At 48.4% G+C, this 13372-nt stretch overlaps 1 pseudogene across 1 annotated transcript; it reads left to right on the top strand.

Annotated features, from left to right (window-relative positions):
* The first annotated feature begins 8883 nt into the window (after positions 1-8883).
* Positions 8884-9765, top strand: LOC308235969 (small ribosomal subunit protein uS5-like; annotated as a pseudogene). The gene has a single exon. The product of its transcript is annotated as a small ribosomal subunit protein uS5-like (transcript).
* Positions 9766-13372: the final 3607 nt, after the last annotated feature.

Raw genomic sequence — 13372 nt, 5'->3', positions numbered from 1 at the left:
AGGATTAAAAAAAAAAAAAAAAAAAAGAGGAAAGCACTAGTGTGGGGATAGTCTGAAGGTCTTTTTATTTATTTATTTCTCAAACTTATTGAGCACCAAGTATAGATCAGGCCTAAACTAAGTATCAAGGGTGCACAGAACATAACTAGAGGCTCGGTGCATGAAATTCATGCACTTGGGAGGCGGGGGGGGGGTGTCCCTCAGCCTGGCCTGCACCCTCTTGCAGTCTGGGAGCCCTCAGGGGATGTCCAACTGAAGGCGGGGAGCAGGCCTAAGCCAGTAGTCGGACATCCTTAGCACTTCCGCAGAGGGAGGCGGGAGAGGCTTTCACCAGCCGTGAGCCTGGCTGCTGCTGAGCGGTGTTCCCCCTGTGGGAGTGCACTGATCACCAGGGGGCAGCTCCTGTGTTGAGCGTCTGCCCCCTGGTAGTCAGTGAGCGTCATAGCGACTGGTCGTTCCACCATTCAGTCTATTTGCATATTAGCCTTTTATTATATAGGATGAGCTTTCTCATATCCAGCCCTGTATGGTGTGTGTGTGTGGGGGGGGGGGGGGGGAGGAGTCGGGGGGGAGTGCCATGCTGGGAGCACAGTGGTGATTAAAACAGCTCTGTTCCGCCCTGGTGGGTGTGGCTCAGTTGGTTGGGCATCATCGTCCTGTGCACTGAAAGGTTGCTGGTTTGATGCCTGCTCAGGGCACATGCCTGGATTGCGGGCTCAATCCCCAGTAGGGGGCATGCAGGATGCAGCTGATCTATGTTGCGTTCTCACAGTGATGTTTCTCTCTCTTCCTCTCCTTTCCCCTCTCTCTAAAAACAATAAAAAATATTTTTAAAGGACAGATTTGTTCCTGCATTCATAGGAAACAGACCTTTACCAGAGTGTGACAGCCCAGAGTGGTCGGGAATGCTGAAACAACCAAGGCATTGAGAGAGAAAGCACACGTCAGAGTGATCAGGGCCACAATGGGGAAAACAAAGGTGACTGTGAGCTCAGAGGAAGCACCTGACCCAGCTGGGGGCACAGGGAGAGGCTTCCTGAAGAAAGGGACATTGGAGGAAGAGTCTGAGGCCGGCAGATAAAAGGCAGGAAAGAACATTTCTGACTGAGGGAATGTGGTCTATACATACAGTGGAATAATTCAGCCTTAGAAAATAAGGAAATATTGCAATATGCAACAACATGGAAAAACCTGGAGGACGTTGTGCTAAGTGAAATAAGCCAGTCTCAGAAGGACAAATAGTGCATAATCCCACTTGTATGGGGTATCTAAAATAGTCAAACTCATTAAAGCAGAGAGTAGAATGGCAGTTGCCAGGGGCTGAGGAGTGGGGGAGATGAGGAGTTGCTAAACAATGGGTATAAACATTTCAGTTGTGCAAGATAAATAAGTTCCTGAGGTCTGCTGTATAACATGTGCCTATAGTTAACAATACTATGTTGTACATTTAAAAATCTGTTAGGAGAGTAAGTCTCATGTTAAGTGTTCTTTATAAAAAGACTGGGAGAAGGAAATTTCTTTGGTGTGTTACAGCCTAGAAAGGAGACTGATGTGCTGGGAGCAAGCAATATTTAGAAAGTATTTCCAACATACAGGACACTGCTCTAAGCACTTTACATATAGTATCAGGCACTGTTCTAGGCACTTTACATGTAACATGTCATTAAATCTTCAAAAGAGCTCTATGAGGAAGGTGTCATTAATTTCATTTTATAGATGAGGAAACTGAGACACAGAGAGGTCAAATAATTTGCCTAAGTTCTCACAGCTGGTAAATGGTAGACCCTGAATTTGAACACAGAGAGTACCTAACCCATAACCACTATACTCTACTACCTTTCTGTGTGTATACTGACACTGTTAGAGTATTCCTCCCCCACCTTTTTTTTTTTTTTTTTTTTTTTTTTTTTTTTAGCCAGGAGAATATATTAATATATTACTTGTAAAACCTGAAAAAGTTTAAGAGTATCAGGTTAGCCAGACCAGCATGGCTCAGTGGTTGAGTGTTGACCTATGAACCAGAAGGTCATGGTTCAATTTCTGGTCAGGACACATGCCTGGGTTATGGGATCGATTCATGCAGGAGGTAGCTGACCAATGATTCTCTCATCATTGTTTCTCTCTGAAATCAATAAAAATATATATTTTTAAAAAGAGTATTAGGTTGCCAAAACCGGTTTGGCTCAGTAGATAGAGCGTCAGCCTGCGGACTGAAAGGTCCCAGGTTCGATTCCGGTCAAGGGCACGTAACTTGGTTGCGGGCACATCCCCAGTAGGAGGTGTGCAAGAGGCAGCTGATAGATGTTTCTCTCTCATTGATGTTTCTAACTCTCTATCCCTCTTCCTTCCTCTCTGTAAAAAACCAATAAAATATATTTTTTAAAAAAAGAGTATTAGGTTGACAATAAATGATTTCTAAGTACTATTATTAATGGACTAGAGGCCCAGTGCACAAAATTCATGCACTCAGGGGGGTGTCTCTTAGCCCAGCCTGTGCCCTCTTGCAGTCTGGGAACCCTTGGGGGATGTCCCACTGATGGCTTAGGCCTGCTCCCTGCTAAGCTGTCAGTCAGACATCCTTAGCGCTGCCACGGAGGCAGGAGAGTCTCCCACCACCGCCGCTGCGCTCGCCAGCCATGAGCCCAGCTTCTGGCTGAGTGGCGCTCCCCCTGTGGGAGTGCACTGACCACCAGGGGGCAGCTCCTGATTGAGCATCTGCCCCCTGGTGGTCAGTGAGCATCACAGTGACTGGTTGTTCCTGTGTTTGGTCAATTTGCATATTAGCCTTTTATTATATAGGACTAGAGGCCTGATGCATGAAATTTGTGCAAGAATAGGCCTTCGCAACCGTGGCTGCCTGGATTCCTCCCTCGCACCCTCGATACCGCAGCAGCCCTGGCTTTGTCCCGGAAGGACATCGGTCTAATTAGCATATTACGCTTTTATTATTATAGATAAAGGCAAGGTTCAGAACACCAGGAACAGCAGGCTACTATGGTGGGTAGGCAGGTAAGAGGAAAGGTCTGCTTGCAAATGTATAAACTATCTTTGGAAGGGCACACAAGAAACCAGTAATGGCAATCATCTCCTTATGGCTAGAGGAGAATGTGAGGGAGGACTGATTTTTCCTGAATGTTTTTTGTGCCTTTGAAAGGTTGAGGTGCACTCTCTCAGGAGTGCACCCTCACTTTTCTTTTCCCACAGGCACGCATCTCCTAAACCCGTGGTCGGCAAACTGTGGCTCACAAGCCACATGCGGCTCTTTGGCCCCTTGAGTGTGGCTCTTCCACAAAATACCACAGCCTGGGCGAGTCTATTTTGAAGAAGTGGAGTTAGAAGAAGTTTAAGTTTAAAAAATTTGGCTCTCAAAAGAAATTTCAATCGTTGTACTGTTGATATTTGGCTCTGTTGACTAACGAGTTTGCCGACCACTGTCCTAAACTCTTAGAGTCCCCACAAGACTTACAACCAGGTGAACAATGAACAGTGGTGGCTTGTACTGGACTAAACCCCTGGACCTGTCCCAAGGCCCCCTTTTTAAAAATTTAATTTAAATTCCTTATTGTTTAAAGTATTACATATGTCTTCTTTTCCCCCCATTGACCTCTCCCCAGCCGCTATCCAAGGCCCCTTTTCTCAGTCTTCCCAGTGAGCCAATACAGCCCTGCCTAGGCTTCTTTCTTTCCTGTGACGTTTCTAGAGAGCCAAGCAGCCCCGCCCAGGCTCTCCTGGTGCTTCTTCCATGCCCTTCCTGGTTCCACTGACCCCAGCTTTAATAAATGTATTCTTAATTTTAAAAAGGGGTTGAGAAATTGATGTTATCAAAATGGCTAAATGGGAATTTTTCTACCATCTTCCCCTTGAAGAACATCGATTTTGAAAATCACCCATGGATGAGAAGTCCAGCAGAGAAGTTCCAGCATACCACTGAAGGAAAAACATTGAGATTGGATTGGATGCATTGAAGAGGAATATTGAGAGTTCTGTACAACTGGGGGAGGGGGAAAGAAGCTGTGAGAATAGCAGCCAGGGATCTCAGAAAGCATTAGAGTAGTGGTTCTCAACCTTTCTAATGCCGCGACCCTTTAATACAGTTCCTCATGTTGTGGTGACCCCCAGCCATAAAATTATTTTCGTTGCTACTTCATAACTGCAATTTTGCTACTGTTTTGAGTCGTAATGTAAATATCTGTGTTTTCTGATGGTCTTAGGCAACCCTGCTAGCGGTTCTCAACACAGGTTGAGGGCTGTGAGAGTGCGCCTTTGCAGATGGTTAATGAGCATGTACAGAAAGTCAGCCAATTCTGCAGGATTGGGAGGAAGCATACAAACTTGAGCATTCAGCACAGCACTAGGGAAAGCAAATGGGAGCTGTCAGCATTTGCTCTGGCTTTGCAGAATTGAAAGAAGACATTCAATCTTAAGAATTCCCTCTCCCCGAGAGGGAACCAGATATGTGGAGCAAGTATTCATAGAAGGGTTCTGAGAAAGCCTTAGAATCCCTACCAGGGCTGATGAAAAGTATTTCTCACCCAAAGGCAGTCAGTAAGACTGGAAGAGACTGATTCTTCAAATGTGAAGGCAGCATTGCTAGACATCAAGGAATATGAAAAATCAAGGAAGCATACCACCACCAAAGGAACACAATACTTTTCTAATAACCAACCCCAAAGACATGGAAATCTGTGATTTTCCTGATAAAGAATTAGAAAGTTGGCCTTGCCAGTTTTGCTCAGTGGATAGAGCGTCATCCTGCAGACTGAAGGGTCCCAGGTTCGATTCCAGTCAAGGGCACATTCCTTGGTTGCAGGCTCGATCCTCGGGTGCATGTGGAAGGCAACCAATTGATGTGCCTCTCTCTCCATCTCTCCCCTTCCCTTCCACTCTCTCTAAAAAAAAAAATAATAATCAATGGAAAAATATCCTTGGGTGAGGATTAATAAAAACAAAAAGGAATTCAAAAGTTGTTTTAAGGAAGCTCAGTGAGCTACAAGAAACACAGGAAGACAATTGAATGAAATCAGTGAAAAAATTACAAACAAAATGAAAGGTTTAGCAGAGAGATAGAAATCACTTTTTAAAAAGCTAAACAGAAATTCTAGAGCTGGCCATAGCTGGTTTGGCTCAGGGATAGAGCATTGGCCTGTGGACTGAAGGATCCCAGGTTTGATTCCAGTCAAGGGCACATGCCTGTGTTGTGGGCTCGATCTCCAGTAGGGGGTGTGAGAGGCAGCTGATCAATGATTCTCTCATCATTGATGCTTCTTTCTCTCTCTCTCTCCCTCTCCCTTTCTCTCTGAAATCAATACAGAAATATATTTTTAAAAAAGAAAGAAATTCTAAAGCTGAAGTGTACAATGAATAAACTGAGAAAGGGAATAGAGAGCACCACCAAGTAGAAGAAAGAATCTGTAAAGTAGAAGAAAGGTCAATTGAAATAATCCAGACAGAAAAGAACAACGAAAAAAGAATGAAAAAGAGTGAAGAAAGTCCATGGAAACTATTAAGGGAAATAAACTATGGATTATTGGAATCCCAGAGGAGAATGGAGAAAGGGGGAGAACATTTATTTAAAGATAAAATGGCTGAGAATTCTCCAAATTTGGGAAGTGATTTGAACATCCAAGTTCATGAAACTCATAAGCTCCCCTTAAATTTCAACTCAAAAACATTTCCTCCAAGACACATTATAATAAAACTAGAGGCCCGGTGCACAAAATTCATGCACTTGGCGGGGGGAGGGTCCCTTAGTCTGGCCTGCACCCTCTCACAGTCCAGGAGCCTTCAGAGGTTGTCCAACTGCCATGGAGGCGGGAGAGGCTCCCGCCACTGCCACTGTGCTCACCAGCCATGTGCCCAGCTCAGAGCTTCTGGCTGAGTGGTGCTCCCACTGTGGGAGCACACTGACCACCAAGGGGCAGCTCCTGCATTGAGCATCTGCCCCCTGGTGGTCAGTGCTGTCATAGCAACCAGTCGTTCTGCCATTCAGCTGATTTGCATATTAGCCTTTTATTATATAGGATATTACATAGGACTATCTAAAATGAAAAACAAAGAATTTTAAAAGCAGCAAGAAGAAAATATCCTCACATACAGAGGAACTCCCATAAAACTATCAGTGGATTTCTTAGCAGAAACCTTGCTTGTCAGGGGAGTGGGATGATATATTTAAAGCGCTGAAAGAAAAAACTGCCAACCACGAATATTTTACACAGAAAAATTGTCCTTTAGAAATGAAGGAAAGATCATCACTAGATCTGCCTTACTAGAAATGCTGAAAGGAGTTCTACAAGCTGAAATAAAAGGATGCTAACTAGTAACATCCTATATAATAAAAGGCTAATATGCAAATGACCAAATGGTGGAATGACTGGTCACTATGATGCGCACTGACCACCAGGGGGCAGACAATCAATGCAGGAGCTGCCCCCTGGTGGTCAGTGTGCTCCCACAGGGGGAGTGTCGCTCAGCTAGAAGCCGGGCTCACAGCTGGCAAGCACAGCGGCAGTGAAGGGAGCCTGTCCCGCCTCCGTGGCAATGCTAAGGATGTCCAACTGATGGCTTAGTGGGCCTAAGCTGTCAGTTGGAATCCCCCCAGGGCTCCCAGACTGCAAGAGGGCACAGGCCAGGCTGAGGGACCCCCCCCCCCACAAGTGTAGTGAAAATATAAGCACACTGATAAAGGTAAGTGTATAGTTAAATTCAAATACAGTTGAACAACAGAGGTTTGAACTGTGTGGGTCCACTTATAAATGCTAATTATTTTCAGTAAACATACATTTGTCTCTCCACATTGCAGATTCAACCAACTGTGATCCAAAACAGTATTTTCTTTTTAAAAAAATATATTTTACTGATTTTTTACAGAGAGGAAGGGAGACGGATAGAGAGTTAGAAACATTGATGAGAGAGAAACATCGATCAGCTGCTTCCTGTACACCTCCCACTGGGGATGTGCCCACAACCAAGGTACATACCCTTGACTGGAATCGAACCTGGGACCTTTCAGTCTGCAGGCCGATGCTCTATCCACTGAGCCAAACCAGTTAGGGCCAAAACAGTATTTTCAATCTGCAGTTGAAAATCCATGTATGTGGAAGGCCAACATAAGTTATACATGAATTTTCTACTGTAGGGAGTCGGGAGGGTGTCAGTACCCCAACCCCCACACTGTATTCTAATACTGTAATAAGTGATATGTTTACCACTTAACGCTAGTATAAAGATTAAAGGACAAAAGTATTAAAAAATAACTATAGTGCCGAAACCGGTTTGGCTCAGTGGATAGAGCGTCGGCCTGCGGACTGAAGGGTCCTGGGTTTGATTCCAGTCAAGGGCATGTACCTTGGTTGCGGGCACATCCCCGGTGGGGTGTGTGCAGGAGGCAGCTGATCGATGTTTCTCTCTCATTGATGTTTCTAGCTCTCTATCCCTCTCCCTTCCTCTCTGTAAAATATCAATAAAATATATTTTTTAATTAAAAAAAATAACTATAGCTATAATAACTTGTTAATGGATGCACAATATAAAAAGACTAGTGACCCGGTGCACGAAATTTGTGCACATTAAAAGGGGATTAATTAGAGGAAATAATTTAATATTGCTATTTTCCCTTTCTCTATAATAGAAGTGTCAGAGATGAAAGAAAATTAGTAAAATGTATATCCTCCTGTCAGAGTCTGGGGCTCACCATGGGACCCAGAGTCAAGTCCCCACCCACCCACATGCACCTCAAAATTGTGTGAGACCCAGACCCGGTCAGCCCCCCCTATTGGGCTAGATCCAGACCCAACCAGTCCCACCCTTGTCAAGCCCTGCTGGGGCGGGGGCATGCCTTGAGGTCCTCCATCAAGCCCTGCCAGGTGGGGGACACAGCCTGAGATCCCCTGTCAAGTCCTGCCGGGCAGGGGGCATAGCCTTAGGTCCCCTGGCCTGGCGCCAGGACAGGGGGCATGGCCTGAGGTCCCCCAGCCCAGTCTGGGGCAGGGAGCATACCTTGAGGTCCTCCGTCAAGCCCCGCCAGGTGGGGGACACGGCCTGAGATGCCCTGTCAAGCCCTGCTGGGTGGGGGGCATGACCTGAGGTCCCCCGTCAAGCCCCACCAGGTGGAGGGATGCAGCCTCATGTCCCCTGGCCCAGCACCGGGAGGGGGGCATAGCCTCAAGTCCCCCATCAAGCCCCACTGGCAGGGGGGCGCAGCCTCAGGTCCCGATCAAGCCCCGCTGGGCAGGGGAGCAGCCTGAGTTCCCCCGACCCAGCACTGGGGGTGCACCTTGAGGTCCCTTGTCAAGCCCCGCTGGGTGGGGGGCATGGCCTGAGGTCCCCTGTCAAGCCCAGCCAGGCAGGGAGGTGCAGCCTCAGGTCCCCTGGCCTGGTACTGGGGCAGGGGGCGTGGTCTGAGGTCCCCTGTCAAGCCCCGCCGGGTGGGCGGTGTGGTCTGAGGTCCCCCGGCCTGGTGCTGGGGTCGGAGGGTCATGGCCTGAAGTCCCCTGACAAGTCCCACCTGGTGGGGGGCACGGCCTGAGGTCTCCCGGCCTGGTGCTGGAGCTGGGGGAGCAGCCTGAGGTCCCCTAGCCCAGCACCAGGACGGGAAGCGCACCTTGAGGTCCCCTGTCAAGCCCTGCCAGGTGGGGGGCACGGCCTGAGGTGCCCTGTTAAGCCCTGCTGGGTGTAGGGATATGGCCTGAGATCTCCTGTCAAGCCCCACGGGGGTGGGGGAGGGCGTAGCCTCAGGTCCCTGCTGATTGCTTGTTAAGTCTCCTTATGGGAACTTGGCCTCAGCTCTGGGTGCAGCCATCTTTGTGACAGAGTGATGGTCAATTAGCATATTCCCTCTTTATTAGATAGGATATAAACTATGCTTCTTTTCCGAGGAAACACCAAATGGCGGATGACGTTCATGCTGTGGGAGGGCCTAGAGGCCCAGGAGGCCCCAGGGCCCCTGGAATAGGAAGCCGCAGTGGCTTCCATGGAGGATTTGGCAGGGCATGGGTGGCGGGTGCAGGGGGTGGGGCTGAGGTTGTGGCTGGGGTCAGGGCTGTGGAGCTCATGGAGGCAAGGAGGGCAAGGAGTGGATCCCTGTCATCAAGCTGGGCTGCCTGGTCAAGGGCGTGAAGATCAAGTCTCTGGAGGGGATCTAGCTACACTCCTTGCCCATCAAGGAATCTGAGACCATTGACTTTTTCTTGGGGCTTCTGTCAAGGATGAGGTTTTGAAGATTATGCTCATGCAAAAGCAGATGTGCTGGCCAGAGGACCTGGTTCAAGGCATTTGTTGCCATGTGGGTGTGGGTGTTAAGTGCTCAAAGGAAGTAGCCACTGCATTCTGTGGAGCCATCATCCCGGCCAAGCTCTCTATTGTCCCTGTGGCGAGGCTACGGGGGAAACAAGATTGGCAAGCCCCACACAGTTCCTTGCAAGGTGACTGGCCGCAGTGGATCTGTACTAGTGTGCCTCATTCCTGCTCCCAGGGGCACTGGCATTGTCTCGGCCCCTGTGCCCAAGAAGCTGCTGCTCATGGCTGGTATTGACGACTGCTATACCTCAGCCAGGGGCTGCACTGCCACCCTGGCTACTTCGCCAAGGCCACCTTTGCTGCCATCTCTAAGACCTACAGCTATCTCACCCCAGATTCCTAAAAAGAGACCGTGTTCACCAAGCCTCCCTATCAGGAATTCACTGACCCTCTTGTAAAGAGTCACACCAGAGTTCTGTGCAGAGGACCCAGGCTCCAGCTGTGGCCACATCATTTCATACAAGAAAATAAAGTGGCCTTTCCCTGGGACACCCAGAGGAGGGAGGTGCCCGGCTGGTGCCATCACATTCCCTTGGGTTCCATCAGACTCCAGCAGGACTCCAGAGAACAGAGCAATTACATCAGCTAAAGAAATTTCCAGAAGTTCACCCTTCCCAACTTCTGCAGGTCCCTGTTGATTTGGGACCCAGTTTGTCCCTCCCACCCCAAATCCCCGCACAAGAAACACCTGCCCCTCCTCCCTGGCTCTCCAGCTGTTCCCTGGCCCTCTAACACCTGTAGGCCAGACCCCCTAAAGTTCTGAGCAAGTCCTGTCCTTGCTGTCCACCCCACAGGAGGCAGGCAGCATGGCCAAGTGCAGCCTGGTCAGTGTGCAGCCTGGCAGAGAGACCATGCCCCACCTCCACATGTTCTGGATGTATGAGTTCCAACATGGGAACCAGCTAAGGATCTGCTTCCTTTGCTTTAAGCTCATATTTTTGAGCCTTAAAGAGTCATTGGAGTTGGGAGACTGGGAAGATGAGGACAGGGACCTGAGTTGAGGCAGCACCCCTGGGCAGGCCTGAGGGGCTATCACTGGGGATGGAGTGCAGCTGGTGGCAGGGTGTAGGTAAGCTTGAACAAGGTGGGTTTGGGGACTGGGGGTCAGACACCTTGGCGTCAGACACTGATGAGTCTGAAGAGGTGGGCCTGGATCAGTACTTTATGCCCACCGAGCTGAACCCTCAAAACGTAGCACCCCGGGCCAGGGTTTTGAGGATGCTAACTGGACTCAGGATTCCTCCCTGGAGATTGGGGGGAGAGGGTTCCTGCCTGCTCCCACTGGCCAAGCCTCTATCTTCTATGGCAGATTTTTCTTAAAGAGATCCTGCTCCCACAGGAGCCCATTCTGTTGAAGCTGGGCACCACCCAGGAGGTGGACCCTGCTAAGTCTGCTTACTGAACCTACAGGTCATGTCCATGGTGGGTGGCTCCGATGCCACCTACCTCCGGCACATGGGCAGCACACTGGGCCCTGAGGACCCCAGGCCAGGGCTCAGATGTTGTGCTGTAGCCTGATGACCTGTGTGTGATGAGGCTCCAGAGTACCACCCAGGGACAAGACCTGACCCAGTGGAAGCTGAGCTTTCTGAGAACTTCCCCAACAGGATATGGTGTCCAGCTGGTCCCTGGGGACACAGCCCTGCTTAGGAGGGAATTCAGCAGCCTCTCTTATTCTCCCTGGAACAAAAGAGGCAGAGGAGGTGACTTGGCTACTAGGCCACAGTTCTCCACCCAAGGACAGGGTCCTGGCTTCACTGGGACCTGCAGCAGTGGGCCCACGGGGATGGGGAGACCCTGGGCCCTGGGGAGCTGCCCTGTTTCCAGCCCCTCAGTCCAAGGCCCTGGAAATGAGGGATGAGACCCAAGTGACCACCAGGCTGCCCCAGGACATCAGAGGCTGGGAAGGACTGGCAGCTGCCCCTCCACCATAGCTAGGGGAGCTATTGGCAAAGGATGGGGACTTGGGCCTGTGGTGGGAGAATGGGGGATGGCCTAGGGACTGAAAATGGCTTCTCAGTGGGAAGCAACACAAATGTCCTTAGCTGGAGAGAGAATTTCTTTTCTGTCAATGGTCATGGAGTTAGCAATATGACTGTTGCACAGATGTTTTTGTGATGTGAGGACAAGACACACATCTGTCCACCTGCCCTGCCCTGACCAGGGGAAGAGATGTCATATGGGAGGTGACTTGGTTGCAAATGTTGGCTATTTTATGCAGTTTGGCCATTTAGTTCCTATTTCTTTGTATGTTGTTTTTTGTTAAATAAAACAAGTGTTTTTCAAAAAAAAAAAAAAGAAAAGAAAAGAAAAGAAAAAGTAAATTAAGCCTGTTAAAAAAGTATGTAAATTATGACATCAAAAATATAAAATAGCCCTGGCTGGTTTGGCTCAATGGATAGAGCGTCGGCCTGCGGACTGAAGTGTCCCAAGTTCAATTCCGGTCAGGGCACATGCCCAGATTGTGACCTCAATCCTCAGTGGGGGTGTGCAGGAGGCAGCCGATTAATGATTTTCTCTCATCATTGATGTTTCTATCTCTCTCTCCCTCTCCCTTTCTCTCTGAAATCAATAAAAATATATTTAAAAATACATATAAAATAGGGGGAGTAAAAGGGTAGAGTTTTTGTATGCAAAGTTAAGATGTTAAAGCAACTTTACTGAATTTGTGAATTCGTTCTAACACTTTTTTGGCGGAGTCCTTAGGACTTCTTATACGCAAGATCATCATCTTCAAACAGAGACCATTTTACTTCTTCCAAAGACATAATCAGTCTTTGAATATAACTTCGCTGCTTCTGCAAAACAAAATAATTGACCGGGACAGGTGTCAAACTATGAACCAGGAGGTTCACGGTTCAATTCCCAGTCAGGATACATGCCTGGGTTGAGGGCTCGATTCCCAGTAGGAGGCATGCAGGAGGCAACCGATCAATGATTCTCTCCCATCATTGATGTTTCTAAATCTCTCTCTCTCCCCCTTCCTCTCTCTGAAATCAATAAAAATAAAACATTTTAAAAAAAACCAAACTTCCATATTTTCTTTTAAAAAAAAGTATAAGCCACTGTGGAGAACAGTATGGAGTTTCCTCAAAAAACTAAAAATGGAACTCCCATTTGACCCAGTGATCCCACTTCTAGAAATACTAGTATATCCCAAGAAACTAGAAACACCAATCAGAAAGGATGTATGCACCCCTATGTTCACAGCAGCACAATTTACGAGGACAAGGAGTGGATCCCTGTCACCAAGCTGGGCTGCCTGTGGTCAGTGTGCTCCCACAGTGGGGAGTGCCGCTCAGCCAGAAGCCAGGTTCACAGCTGGCAAGCACATGATTTGGAAACAGCCTAAGTGCCCATCAGCAGATCAGTGGATTAAAAAACCGTGGTACATCTACACAGTGGAATACTACGCTGTGGTAAAAAGGAAGGAACTCCTATCATTCGCTATAGCATGGATGGGCCTAGAGAGCATTATGCTAAGTGAAATAAGCCAGGCAGAGAAAGATAAATATCACATGATCTCACTCATTTGTGGAATATAACGAACAACATAAACTGATGAACAAAAACAGATCCAGAGACAGAGAAGCATCGATCAGACCGTCAAACCTCAGAGGGAAGGTAGGGGAGGGGTAAGGGGAAGAGATCAACCAAAGGACTTGTATGCATGCATGTAAGCCTAACCAATGGACACAGACGCCAGGGGGGTGAGGGCACGAGCTGGGGGAAGGGGTGGGAGGAAGGGGTGTAGGGGGGAAGCAAAGAGGGGATAAGGACACATATGTAATACCTTAATCAATTAAGAAAAAAAAAAGTACAGACAAGGGATTCCTGGCCAGCCTGGAGCAGAAGCTGAAGGAGTGTAGGATGGAGGAGAGCAGGTGTGTGGACCTCAAACTCACAGTGGAGGTGAAGGATAACTTGAGAAGGCTGAGGCCACGCCATAGCACTGGGTACCACTTGGAGAACATGGACACTGCCCCAAACTGTATCCCAGTCAACTCTGCAACAGCACTCAAGAACAGACCTCTTTGGCTCAGTTGGTTGGTTGGGCATTGTCCTGTACACCATACGG

This window comes from Plecotus auritus, assembly GCF_963455305.1.
Source record: "Plecotus auritus genome assembly, chromosome: 10".
NCBI classification, from domain to species: Eukaryota; Metazoa; Chordata; class Mammalia; order Chiroptera; family Vespertilionidae; genus Plecotus; species Plecotus auritus.
The sequence above is the reverse complement of the archived record's forward strand: the minus strand, read 5'-3'. Positions and strand labels throughout refer to the sequence as shown.